At 42.2% G+C, this 14239-nt stretch overlaps 1 protein-coding gene across 22 annotated transcripts in view; it reads right to left on the reverse strand.

The window, feature by feature from the left end:
• Positions 1–14239, reverse strand: part of DAB2 (DAB adaptor protein 2) — a 942412-nt gene that overhangs the window by 52421 nt on the left and 875752 nt on the right. For 8 of the 22 annotated variants that reach the window (XM_085002156.1, XM_085002153.1, XM_085002145.1 and 5 more), the window contains exon 1: positions 2723–2906. The exons of the other annotated variants lie outside the window; for them this stretch is intronic. The gene's annotated coding sequence lies outside the window, so the exon portion shown is untranslated. Of the gene's footprint in view, positions 1–2722; positions 2907–14239 lie in introns of those variants that run through there. 22 annotated transcript variants of the gene reach the window in all.

Below are 14239 nucleotides of genomic sequence, written 5' to 3' on the forward strand. Positions count from 1 at the left end.
GCCAGTCGAGTTCTCATTCTGGTTCTGCCTGGAGGGTAGAACACCTTATGCGTTTGGTCAAATATCAAAACCTCCCCAACCAGTCCACTTTCAAGCCTTCCACTGGCCATTAGGGCAACTTAACACCCTGGAGAGCTCTGTCTTTGGCACCCTTCTCAAATCTTTCAGCATCTTATTTTTGTCTCCAAGAAAAGCATTAATTAAATCCTCAAGTCAGGAGAGACTGAGGAAGGGAAACACATGAAACCTTCAAAGCTATTCTGGTAAAAAATATTGGTGGTAGCAAGGACAGGCTTACAGACATATGAGGGGAGAAGGAGAAATGAAGCAGTGCATACTGGCTGTACCACTAACAGCCTGTGTCTTCGCAAAGCCTCCTGCTGACCAAAGCTTCTGCCTTCCTGCTTTCTAAATCTTCAGGTAACTGCGGCCGAGGAGGCCCATAAATATCACCCCAACTGGCTGGTCAGTAGCTTCCAGGGATCCCTGGACCCCCTTCATGCCAACGAGCATCTTAAAAGCAATTCCCTTCAACCCAAACAAGATGGCTGAAATCCATTCAACCTCTTGGACAACACAAGTAAGCCTAATGCACAGGAATTTAGGCTTTTAGTTGAATCCACAACTATAAAAAGTTTTGAGTGGAAATGCAGACTCTGGATTCTGCCCTTAACAAATGAGGCAAGGCTTTGAATAAGTGCCATGCTCCTGTCCCTCTCTCACATCGTCAGGAGAAGATCTGATGGGTCCAAGATCATCAGAATGGCAACGACCAGTGTGTCAAGGCTCAAAGTTGGAAGACGTTCCCTTCCCATCTGCCTGTTCTGGCCATACATTAAAATGGAGAAGGGTATAGCTTAAGAAGAACTGATTTCTTAGGCAGCCATTTGGATAAGAAGAGACAGGGCCGGGAGTGGGAAGGGAAGGGGAAGTGAAGTTATTCATCACCAACAGGAAAAAAAACGAGACTGCTCTAGGAGGATCCCGATTAGGGATGTAGAAGAAATAACCTGTACCAGAAATACACACTGGGGAAAACCACCAGGCCTCCTTTGTGCTCTCCCAACAAGACTATCCACACTGCACAGGGCACAGTGTATTAAACGTAGCATTGTTTACTGCCACACACCTAGCACTTCAACCAAAAGAGACCTTCCCCAAAGATTAAGGAGAGCTCGATCCCAAATACTCTCGAATTCTCAAGGCAATAAACTTTCTGCTAGTGTCATGGAGGCCTATTTCCCTTCCATGAGGGAGAGGCGGAACCTGGAATGGGCAGAGCACTGGGCCCAGGGGAGGGCAGCCTAACCAAGGTCTGGCTGCTGGCTGAAGAAGCCAGGTGGAGGTGTCACAGAGAATGGAGGCAAGCCATTTGGTATCTAAGCTCCCCCATTCCCAGCTAGTTCCTCCTTCCTCAACACCCAGTTGACACTCCTGTGTGGGGAGCCAACCTCAAGACTGCAGGAAGATCAATTATATATCCCATCAAAGCCATTCCAAGAGCCTTATCAGACAGACGTCTTGAAAGCATTTTTGCAGCTGCCTTCTTTGCTCAGCCATTCCTTCTGTTTGAGTGAGTTCTACCTCCCTCTCCCCCACTCCAGTGCTTTGCCTGATTAGGGCCAGAAATTTTTTCATTAAGTCACTTTATAGTGCAATAACAACATTTACTATTCATGAAGTCGCCCTTCCATAATTTTTAAGTCTTTCCATGTGTCTGGAAGCTTATTTCTCCTCTTCTCATTTTACAGAGTGCCTCTCTTGCTTCCAAACACAAACTAAAAAGAAAAAGGATAAGATTGGGAGGGGGTGGAGTGGGGGTGTGGAGATAACATCCAGATTCTTTAAGTGTTTTTAATCCAGTTAGATTTCCCTTTGGATCCAAACGGCTCCCTGCTAAAACTGACTGTGGACCTGAATTCCAGGCTAAGAATTAAGTCAAGAGGAAAGGGCAGCAGAAACAAATAACAGAGTCAGCTCTATGCTATGAAAACCGCTATGTTGACTGGTGCTCCACCGTTTTAACCCATTCATTTTTTTCCCCCTTTCCTAGAATTCTTACTTAATTTTTCCAGATTACAGAAAGCAGGCAAACAGCATTTAAACGGCGGTCAGAGCTCCAGGGATTTCAAATAAGTTTGTCCAGCCTCTTGGGCAAATACTTTTCTTAAGAATGCGGGTGTAAGACAAAGTTCACATTTTAATGCTGTACTCTTGTCAGACACCAGGGAAGGCTTCTCCTGGGCACAAACCAGGTCCCTAGCCTTTGTCACAAGACAAAAATAAACACCCCTGGAGGAGTTAATTAGGCGGTTAGCAGCCACACCAGCGTCCGACCCTGGGTGCCCGCAGAGCTTTTAAAGGAGCACAGAGACACGCACGCGCGAGCGCGCGCGCGCGCGAGCACACAGACAAACACACACAGACACAGACACAGACACACACACACACACACACACACACACACACACACACACACACTAAGTGCTTATTAAATGTCACAAGGGGGACATCTGGAGTCCGAGCCCAAAGGTAAAAGCATTCCGTGGGAGCATTCCTCGGATGTCAGGCCACAAAACCGCCTGTTTGCCCAAGCACCCCGTCTCCTTTCTATGATGCCCCAACAATCCTGCGTCTGTGTCCCGAGGTGGGGAAAAGCAAGGGAGGGAAGGAGGTCGTCAGAAATGGAGCCAAAGGGAAGAAGGCTCGAAAAGCTACTCACAGGCTAGTTAGCGCCTCTGCGATGCGAGCATGACTCCCGGTGCCCGAGCCTCCTGGCTGCCGCGCAGCCGACACGGCGGCCGCGCTTAAATAGCCGCCGGCCCGGGAGCCTCGGAGCCGCGGGCCACTCCCGGCGAGATATGGTTCTAATCAGATGCTGGCAGCTGAGGACTCCCCAGGAATGCGCCGGGATGTTTTTGCTGCCTGGGCTGGGTAACTCCCCCTCAACGTGTCTGCTGAGTCTTCCAAACTTAACTGTTTATTAACTCGAACTGCGGCCGGCGCTCAGGGGCCGGCTCGCGTCGGCCGGAGCCCCGCCAGCGGGGGGCGATCGCCTGGAGCCCAAGCGCCAGGGAGGAGGAAAGAGTTGGGGTGCCGTCCAGAGCCCGGCTCGCGGGGCTGGGGACCAGGCGCTGGGGAGGGTGCGCTTAAGGACAGGAAAGGGAAACTCCGCAGGAAAGGGGTGGGACCCAGCGACCTTCATCTCACAAATTCCTTGTCCGGATTGCCGCTTCCAGTGATGTGGCGTCCCAAATCATCCTAAACCGGTGGGGCCCTTTGAACAAAGGGCTGCCTTCACTCCTGACTTTCCTGGCAAGAGGCAGTGGATACCAGCTCAGATCTGCTGTCTCTACAGTTGCACGTGTGACTGCCCCCTTTAAAGGAATTCCTGTCTCTTTTATGGCAGCTGTGGGTGCACTTAAATTGGTGGGTAATCTGAGTGTATACGTAAAACATACTTTATTTACATATGACATATAATCCTGTATATACAGAAATAAAAACAATACTCTCTATGAAACTGATATAAACAAAAATGTTCACATCTATATAACCTATCTAAATAAGCTGTATATTTGATATAAACAGAGAGATTATATACTGGCTTCCCGCACAGTGTGGGCATAACAGGACTTTCTCTGTACTGATTTCCATAGTGTTTCCTGCAACTCTAACAAGTATCTGAATATGAAAAATAAAATGGTTGAAAATATTGCTCTACAGTACTCATCAGTGGAAGGCACTCTATAGCATACCTTAGTGAACCTTTATAAGCTGGGGACTCATTTTCTCCATATTTTAAAATCATGAACAATTGTAAAACATCTTCAGAAGCTTTCTTCCTTTTTAAGAATTATGAAATTATTCTTGTGAAAAGCATGTTTCCCTTTTTTAAAAAAATCTGAAACAGTGTGTACTAAATGTGAAAATATTAAATTATGATTTGGATGGGAAGGGGTTATTGATTTTATTGAGTAAGCAACACACAGGATTTGCATTTTACCTCTGGAAACTGGGGCTTCAAATTGGGCTCATGGGACACCAAGGATGTATTTTGTGGTCCCAGCCTAGCCCTGACTGCAAAGCCAGTGTGTAATTTGGGACAGCTCAGTGTGAGTGACAGTCCCTGCTCTCAAGTAGGTCAGGCTTAGAAAGCTCAGAACTCAGGGGTGCAGAGCAGTAAAGCCTGGTGACAATGAGAACACCATCTCTTTCGGCCTTTACTATTTCTTCTACCTGTGCCATCCCATGGTACCTGGACATGTGGGGGCGGGGAGGGTGGTGCTGACAGTTTTCAATATTCCTCCGAAGTAATTTGCTATATTAAAAAAAATGACTTTGTGTGAATGACAGGAAGTAGATAAAATTTGGTCTTGGGACTATATTTACAACATTTATGCAAAGAACTTTAATTCTGGTACATCTTAGGATAGTCTGCTTAATTCCTAAGATCCAAAAGTACAAAGTGTTGGTTTCACTTCCAAAGGCTAAGTAGCTGGAAAAATGACAGCTGCTTTCAAGCAAATAGAGGCTTTGACAATTAGAACACACACACACACACACACACACACACACACACACACACAAAATGGGTCTCTCCTTTAACTGCAATATGTAACACTTTCTCAATAGTGACCACCCACACCTATTTTTTTTTTTAAATCGAAAAACTCTTACTAAGAAATGTTAACTTATGTTTGCTCTACCCCACCAAATGGAAGGGATTTGTCTAAGAAGCCAGAGGAAGAAAATGATTTCATCTGCGATGAGCTGTAGTTTCAAGAGAAGATTTTGATGAAAACAGTTCATTTGTGAGCAGTGGGCTCACACATAGAGCTCGAGGTGGACTGCTCTGTCATTTCACGCAGAAATCTTCAGAGTCGACAGTGGAGAACTGTGATTTGATTTAAAGTGTATTTTTATATCTCTAGGGCTCAGATACTGCTTCTGGCAGTAATTCAGTGTCCTGCTCACATTAAGAAAGAAAGAAAAAAGAGAGACGGAAGAATGAAAATAAACGTAACCCCTTTTAACCCTGGTAGAACACAGTCTCCTGTCCTAAATTCACTTCTCAGTAGGATCTGAAATGAACATCCTTACCTGAAGAATCACACCGAAGCCCCCGCCCCAGATGTTAATCCTGCCTAAACCATGGTCTTTTCTTACCACCACTGAAATTAATGTTTAGAAAATCAAGATGAGGAAAATTGAATGCAATGCTTGAAAAACTGTGGTCTTTGCATTACTCTTTCCTTGCACAAAACCTGCCTGTGAGGGGGAAGGAAGAAGAAAAAACAAAAAAACAAAAAAACCCAAACTGACGACTGTTCCCAGCCTAGGAAAGGGGTAGTTAATCCCGTGATGGCTTGCTGAAGAATGCATGGTTTATTATTAAAGTAATCTCTTAAGATTTTCCTGGAATGTGCTTCCACAGCAACTCTGCCTGTGCGAGCTATCCTACGTGTGTGTCTTTTCTTCCATAATTAAGCTGAGTACGTTTCTCCATTTAGCTCACAGACCTAAGGCTCTATCTCCCTTCTCCAGCCCTTCTTCCATCTCCTTCCCTACTGTGCTCATCTCCCTTGAACACCCCATTCCAAATCCATTTCCCGAGATTTGTAAATGGTTCTTTAGACTTCGCCACAGGTAAACTGTCCATGCACCTTGAGGCCTGGCTGGATGCTTCCAGATAGTCTAACCAAACAAGGACTGGTTGAAGTCTGGATCTAGCAAGGTCACATTTTTTTTTTTTCTTTTTCTTTTTTTCCTTCCTTGGTGTTGTAAAAAAAAATGAAGAGAATAGCTATTGTTTAAAGAAACTGTTCATTGACCTTTACTTGTCTTGTCTTTTTCTAGATGCAGAAAAACTTGCCCTATCAGATTTGGCTGTTGGCAAGGCAGGGCAAACGTTGGAGGCTTTTTCCTATCACCATCTAACTATCTGTCTAAAATCTAAAATATTTGGAGGGTAGTCTCACTGAAGGCAGCTTGTTTTTGTTTTGTATTGTTGGTGGCTTTTGTTTGTTTTCTTGGTTATACCCATATAGCACCTCAGAACTCAATATTTATTATTTGCATGTGGTATGAAACATTAGTGAAACTCAAATGTTACTCGAAAAGGTGGAATGTTGTAAAGGACATTTCAAAATTCAATATGTTAGATTTATGCAACTAGTTACATTTTGCTATGAATATACAGTTTTATAATGAGAAATTGTAAAGGGGAAAAAGGGTCCTTATAGAAATTATTGTCATAATATTATTTTATTTGGAAAGTAAGTTAAAAAGCTATTAAAAATAAAAATGTGTATGATCCTGCAAAATCAATAATAATTATTATTATAGCAAATGCTTATACAGTTCTCTAATCCTATGAACAAGAATCTACCCCCTAAAAATAAAACATATGCAAAAATATAAAGATGTTAACTGCTGCACTGTCCATAGCAGTGGGAACCTGGGAACAAATTATGCCTGTCAGTAAGAGAATGACTGAATACATTATGATTCACCTGCACTGTGAAATCATATGCAGTCATTTAAAAGAACAAACTGGAGTTGAACTTTGTAATATGGAAGGATTTCTATTAGATAGTGTTGAGTGAGAAAAGCAAGATACAGAAAAAATGTAAAATATGTTTCTATTTTGGTAACACAAATATTTTAGTAATACAAAAAGCACGTAGGTTTGAGTGTACGTGCTTGTGTGTGAGTGTGTGTTTGTGTGTGTAGTTATTAGGGAGACTAGAGATAGGGTTTTACAACATAGATTACTGGGGACCCGTGGGAGATGAGAGTAGACAGGCAGGGGAAGGTAAGAGCCCTGAAAAAAAGGAAAAGAAATGAAAGGAGCCCATATGCCGATACAGTTAGACTGCATTTGTGCATTTAAGTGAAACGATATAGGCATAAGGTTTGCATAATTAAAAAAAAAAAAAAAACACCAAGTGATTTTAAGATAAGGAAAAAGAAAAGTTGTAAAATAACTTTTACCTGAGGTGTGTTCCTCAAGGTCTTTCAGAAGTGAGTATTCATCAGTGTTCTCCAGATCTAATTTGGCCTCTAGAGCAAGAGTCCTCAAACTTTAATTTGCTCCTGGGAGCTTGCTGCAGGGCAAATTCTCCAGGCCCAGCCCCAGACACTGGAAAGGTGTGGGTGGGTGGGGGGGAGGGGAGGCATGCAGTGCATGGGAATCTGCATGTTTAACCAGCACTTCCTGGTGATTCAAATGCTCTGGTCTTAGGGGACCACTCTGAGAAACACTGACTTTCTCTGGTGGTTATAAAGACACTTGTTTTGTTCCCCTCTGAGCCCTGAGAACTGTGTGGAGAGGGAAAACAGCAGGGTTGAGAGGAAACAGGTGTCACTAGCCTTTAGATACTACACTTTCTCTCTCCCCTCAGCTCTATGAAGCTTCAGACAGCATCCTGGCTCTGATGGGGACTTCTTTCCTTGCCCCCTCATATTTGCATTTCCACCCTTGTCACTTACTGTGGCGTGAAAGGCACTGCCCAGTGTTCAAGGGGATCTCAGGCATTAGTAAGGACAGGGATTTTTTTTCTCCCTTTTTTGAGCGCGTGGAGGCAACTGTCAACTCCACCTTGCACCCAGCTTAAGGTTAGCCAGACAGAGAGAAGGTTTCAGGGCCTCGAATTCCTAGGATGGCCCTTTACTACCCTGAAGTCATTTTACATCTTGGCTTCAAATGGAACATTTGAAAATTGAAACTATATATTATGCATATGATTGCTTTTCTGATACCGCAAAGCAAAGTGGGATTTAAGATCGTATCTGAGTTAAAATTCAGGCTCGATCTCTTACTAAAAGGCAAGGTTTTCTCAAGTCACCTAATGGCTTAAGTACTCAATTTTCTTATCTATAAAACAGGCATGCTCTTTCTCCTCCCATTCTGGCTTTTGGTGGGAAGAAAAGGAAGTTATATTCCTGAGAGGACTCTGGAAAGTTTGAGATTATATAAATACTATAAATTATGTAAAAGTTATGCAAAAATACATTATTTGGGGGGATAAGAAAGGTGGTTTTGTCTCAAGTTATTTCCACCACCAATATCAGAAATTCTATCACTAGTTAATCCATGTTCCTCTGGCTATAGTGAACCTTCTTAAGGCTGATCCCTTGGGCTAGTCCCAGGCCCTGATTTTCTAACATATTAGTGAGGATTACTGTAATGGATCCCGTTTCATCCTGTCAGACAGATACATGAATTTCTGCTGAATATTACCAGGGATGTTAAAAGGGGGAAAAGGCTGAAAATGAGAAAATAAATAGGCACCAACCTCTTTTGCTTTGGAGATTTGTTGCCACTACTGAAAAAGGGGCCTCTGCATCCATAGACGTTCAATTTACTACAAAAAAAAAATGTAAAATGTCCACTCTGCTCCAACTATGGCCATGCGTGCTGTCCTGGGCTTCTTGGGTTGGCTTAATAATCTCATTTCTAGACTGGATTAGCTACTTGTGAATCAAGGGGGAATACTATTTGCTGTACTCATTTAATGCTTAGGCTCAAAATCACTTCTTAATTAAGAATGGAGAGAAACCATGTCTGGACTCCAGGGTAATTTTACTCCCCAATTAATTTGAAACTTAGGGATGTGTGTGTGCCCATGATTATGTGCATTTTCTGAGGAGGCGCACCGTAGATTTCACTGGATAACCAAAGGACTCCATGGCATAAAAAAGATTAAATTCCACTGCATTACGGTTGTCTAGTCACATTCTTCCTATTCATTTTTATCTGAGGTTTTTTATCTGAGTCTTTTGCACCAATCTGATTTGTGTCCTCGACATCATTGCCAAACAGGTTAGGGCAAGCATTCCTTTTTCTAAAGGTTAAGAGATGTAAGCACAGAAGTTGACTTACTTCTGTTTACAAAGTTAGAGACAGAGCTAGAACCATTACTCAACATTCCCGAATGACCTAGAACATATGGCTTATGGAGCTGTGACCCAACCTTAATCATGGTGGTTAGTGACAAAGCTTAGGGGTCCTGTCTCCTGTGTTGGTCTGGCCAATATCTGTGGTAGATACCCCTTCATGGTAGACACTGGCAAATGGAAGGAGCTCCAGAAAAGGGCTGCTTGGACAGTGGGGGAATTTTCCTGGGGACAGAGAACTACTGTGGACTTGGCTAGCAAGGCCTGACTGAATTGCACCTGTGTCGCCAGGGATGGGGAGTGGAGACCTGTGGATAGTAGAGCTCTTTCCTACTATTCAAAGGTTTGTCCTGTGGGAAGTAGATTAGATCCCTCTCTTTGGAGGAAGGGGATCCTTTGCTCAGTTGAATAGTTTTCCTCCAAGGTTCCTGTCTACCTGGGACTTCAGAATAGGATTTATTTGGAAAGAAGTTTTATGTAAATGTAACTAGTTAAGACAAGGTCTTACTGGATTGTATGAAGTCTCATCTCCTTCAGTGAAAGCTTTTTATCTGCCCTGTGATGCTTTCTGGCCACAATATCTTGGCTTTTTGCTATACTTATTTTCATTTAGCACCTCCCTGGAGCCAGTGTATCTAGGTGTGAATTCCAGCTCACCTATTGTGAGATCTGAGAGTTACTGAACTTCTTTTCAATGAATGAAGGAAATAACAGAACTTCCTTCAGTGTTGCTATGAGTATTAAATAAGCCAATTAGTCTAAAGGACTTGCAGTAATAGTTAGCACCTAGTAGAGTGCTGACAATAATGTGATTTTGTGTCTGAGTATCATTAAAGGATAATTTTAAAAATATCAATTCAATGTGAAAATAAACTTACCCTAAACCTCAGACATTCCACTTCTAAATTAGCTTAGAGAAACTCCAATTCATTTGCCAAGAAATATGTCTAAGAAGGCTTAGAATAGCAAAAAGTAGAAGCAACTTGTGTCCATGAACAGGAGAGCAGATAAATAAATTGTGGTGCATGCATCCATTGGGAATACTCTAAAAATAATAAGAATGACACAGATGTGTGACCCAAAACTGCTTGTATCAACACAGATGAGAGTAAGCAGAACAAGGCACAGATGAATACATAAAGCGTGTTGCCTTTGTCTATGGTTTAGGATATAAAAAACAAAATCCCAGAGATAGAACTATTCATATAATGGTTTAAAATATAAAAAATAGGGAGTTCTCTTGTGGCACAAAAGGTTAAGGACCCAGTGTTGTCACTGCAATGGTTTGGTTCTCTGCTGTGGTGTGGGTTCAATCCCAGGGCCGGGAAATTCCATATGCCATAGGCGTGGCCAAAATAAAATCACTCATTAGAGATACAACTGTTCATGTCAATGAAAATACAGATGCATTGGTGTTCCAAGTGTGGTGCCATGGGTTAAGAATCTCACTGTAGGCGCTCAGGTCTCTACAGAGGGGAGGGTGCAATCTGTGGTGCAATGGGTTAAGGTACTGGTGTTGCCACAGCTGTGTCATAGGTCAAAGCTGGGGCTCAGATTTGATCCCTGGCCTGGGAGCTTCCATATGCCACCAGTGTGGCCAAAAAAAAAAAAAAAAAAAAAAAAAGAAAGAAAAAGAAAAAGAAAAAAGAAAGATGCATGGGGATGATAAATCACAAATTCAAGATGGTTATTTCCTTTGGGAGAAGGAAGAGTGATAAATAAAAGAGAGTGATAATTTTTTTCCTTGGGCTTGATTCTGGATATACAGGTTTGTATTGTTTTACTTTTATAGCTTTTAAATTTTAAAAAAAATACAGACTCTCTTCTAAGCACTTTATAGATATTAATTCACTTCATCCTCATAACAATCCTGAGAGTTAAAACCGGTATTATTATCTCCATTTTACAGATTAAGAAACTGAGGAAACCGATTAATGTCACAGAGCTAATAAATGGCAAAGCCAGGTTTTGAACCCAAGGAGTGTGGTTCCAGGGTCTGTGACTTAACCCCTAGGCAATGCTGACTCTCCTTAATCAAGGCTGTAAGTCAGCTGACACTCCAGCACAACTGTGAAAGGCATGCTGGTCACTTCTGCCTGCTGGTTCCTGGGACTGCTCTGCACCCCCAGCTTTCCAGGCTCCCTGTCTTTCTCATCCCACTCTGGTTTTGCACTTCAGCTCTCTTTGTTCTGTTCTCCTCTCTAGATCTATGGTCTCATTAGGATTCATTTTTCTGTCTTTGCCCATGACCTTAGCATCTTTTCCAGGCCATCTCTGGTATCTGGTCTTTGACCATAAGGACCTTAAGTCTGGCTCTGGCCCTTTTGGACAATGGTCAGTGAGAGAGAGAAGAGATGGAAGTTACACATTCTAGCTGAAGACGGCAATGACGAGGTGCGCTGCAAAGGAATGTTTTCTATAAGACAGGTTTTATGAGTTTGGGTAGAAGTAGAGTTAGAAGCAGATGTGTGTGTGTTCAAGATCTAAGCTTCTTTGTTTTAGAAGAAATGCTGGTGGAAGATACAAGGTGTGGGGGTAATTCAGAATAACCAACAACCCTCAAACAATTTCTACCTGGCTTTCAGACATAACCACTCCGTTTAAATGGAGGTATCCCGATTTTTCTCCATGGCAAAGAACGCATAGTTATTTTGGTTAATATCCAGGCTGATTTCCCTTCTCAGTCTCTCCTTGGTGAAAGAGCATTCCTCCATGTCAGCTGGGCAATAGGCCAGCCTCTGCCAGGACTGCTGTCACTTAAGTCTTCCCTGGAATAACTGAGTTCATCAAAGGTGTGTTTGCTGAAGAAACACCAGAAGCCAGGGCTAGGTGAGATGCAGTTTGAGCAGGGGGAAAACCAGTCTAAAACTCTGCAGTTACAGCTGAAAATGCTTAAGTCCTAGAGTCATTTTGCTGAGACCAACCAGGAAATGTGTAATCATAAACTTTAAATGTGTTTATCTGTCAAGCAGACACTTCGTGTTATTTCACTTTATATTGAGGCAGTTTTTAAACTCATGTTAGATATTAACTACACTTAGTAATTTGATAACACACTCTCTTCTCTCTGTCTCTCACACACACGTGCACGCACGCATGTGCACGCGTGCGCGCGCACACACACACACACACACACACACACACCCCTTTGTATTTTATTATGATCGAGTTTGAGTTAGAGGTAGTTGTATGTTGGTAAACCAGGTCTCTGAATAAGAAAGCTCTGCTACACTGTTTTAGCTGATTTCTACAGGGTAACCACCTCCACTAGGGCTTATTTCAGGGTATGTGATGTCACTGAATGTGGAGATGGACAGAGATCAGCGCTCGTGCGCAGGGGCAGCAGCTCTAGTGCACCCTGGTTATAAGGCATGTACTAGCCTCTTTCTTTCCCAATACCTTGACCACTACAGTGTCTCTTTTCACAATATTCTTGGTCAATAATAACCAGTCAAGTTGATAAATTAACTACCTGTAAATGAAGAATATCAAGTGAAACCTCTGTAGAACATGGTGTCAAAAAATCTGAGCCACAATAATCAGATATGTAAAAAGAATAATGACTTTTGTTTTCCTAGTTCATACAGTGAAAATCACATGGGATTGAGATTAAATGTATATAAACTCAAACCTTGATTCTGTCATTAACTATACATATGACTGGGTAAATTGCTTAACTTCTCTGAACCTTAAACTTATGTGTAAAATGGGAAACAATGCTTGTGGTGCAGGTTTATTCTGAGGGTTAAATGATACAATAATGTATGTAAGATAAATTCTTGGCAAATAGCTCAGATTCTTCTCATTTTAAGATTTTCTGGAGTTCCCGTCGTGGCGCAGTGGTTAACGAATCCGACTAGGAACCATGAGGTTGCGGGTTCTATCCCTGCCCTTGCTCAGTGGGTTAACGATCCGGCGTTGCCGTGAGCTGTGGTGTAGGTTGCAGACGCGGCTCGGATCCCGCATTGCTGTGGCTCTGGCGTAGGCCGGTGGCTACAGCTCCGATTCAACCCCTAGCCTGGGAACTTCCATATGCCACGGGAGCGGCCCAAGAAATAGCAACAACAACAACAACAACAACAACAACAAAAAGACAAAAAAAAAAAAAAAAAGATTTTCTCATGAAGAGAATTCTTAAACTTTTGGTCTTGCCTCCATTGTCTTCTGTTGAGTACTAACAGGTGACTTGATAATGTAGTAGATAGATACTGACAGAAAATATTTGAAATTTTAAAATGTATTATTCTTATTACTTGATAGCTTCCAGCTCCCTCCATTGTGGCCCAAACTATCATCATTTATTGCATGAATTATTAAAATAACCTCTCATTATTTAATGCTCTTATCTCTCCCACAGTCTGTTGTCAACAGAGCAGACGGTGATTCTCAAGAGAAACATCCAATAGTATCACACTTTTGTTTAGAACCCTTTAATAACTTTCTTCTCCATCAAAGTCAAAGCCAGAATCTTTAGAAATGGTTTCCACGGTAATAGGGGAGGGCCTTCCACCTCCATTACCACTGTAACTGTCACTCTTAATGACCGTCCCCTCACTTGCTTCACTCACCAGGCAAAATCAGACCTTCATACTTGATATTCTTTCCCTGAGCTGTCTTTCTCCAGACTCATGACCAGTCAACTGATAGTTGGCCAAATGTCACCTTCTCATGGAGACTATTTTTGACCATTGTACTGGGTTGAATAGTGTCCTCCCGCCCCCCATCCCTAAATTCATGGCCAGTCTGGAACTTATGAAGGTGACCTTATTTGGAATAGATTTTTGCAGATGTAATCAAGTTAAGATAAGGTTATATTGAATTAGGTCGGGCCCTCAATCCAACCACTAGTGTTCTTAGGAGGAAAAGGAAATTTATGGAGTCTTAAAAAAAAAAAAAAAGAACATAACAAAACAGAAACATGGATACAAAGAACAAACAAGGACTTGCTTGAGGGGACAGGGGGGTTGGGGGCTGAAAAAAGATGAGAGAGAGAGATTAAGTATAAACTTCCTGTTGCAAAATAAATGAGTCATGGGTATGAAATGTACAGTGTGAAGAAGATAGCAACCATGTAATATCTTCGTATGGTGATATATTGTAACTATACATACATATGTAACGGGAACTGACATAATGCTATAGGTCAATTATACTTCAAAAAAAAAAAAAAAACCCAAGGGAACTCACAGAAAAAGAGATCATATTTGTTGTTACCAGAGGTGGGAGACTGGGGGAGGGGAATGGATGAAGGCAGTCAAGTGGTGCAGACTTCTAGTTATAAGTACTAGGGATATAATGTTCAACATGATAAATATGGTTAACACTGCTTCATGTAATA

The sequence above is a fragment of the Sus scrofa genome, chromosome 16 (assembly GCF_054392235.1).
Source record: "Sus scrofa isolate SSC_HxYL_T2T_F1_AM1 chromosome 16, Sscrofa_HxYL_maternal_Yorkshire_Landrace_v2.0, whole genome shotgun sequence".
NCBI classification, from domain to species: Eukaryota; Metazoa; Chordata; class Mammalia; order Artiodactyla; family Suidae; genus Sus; species Sus scrofa.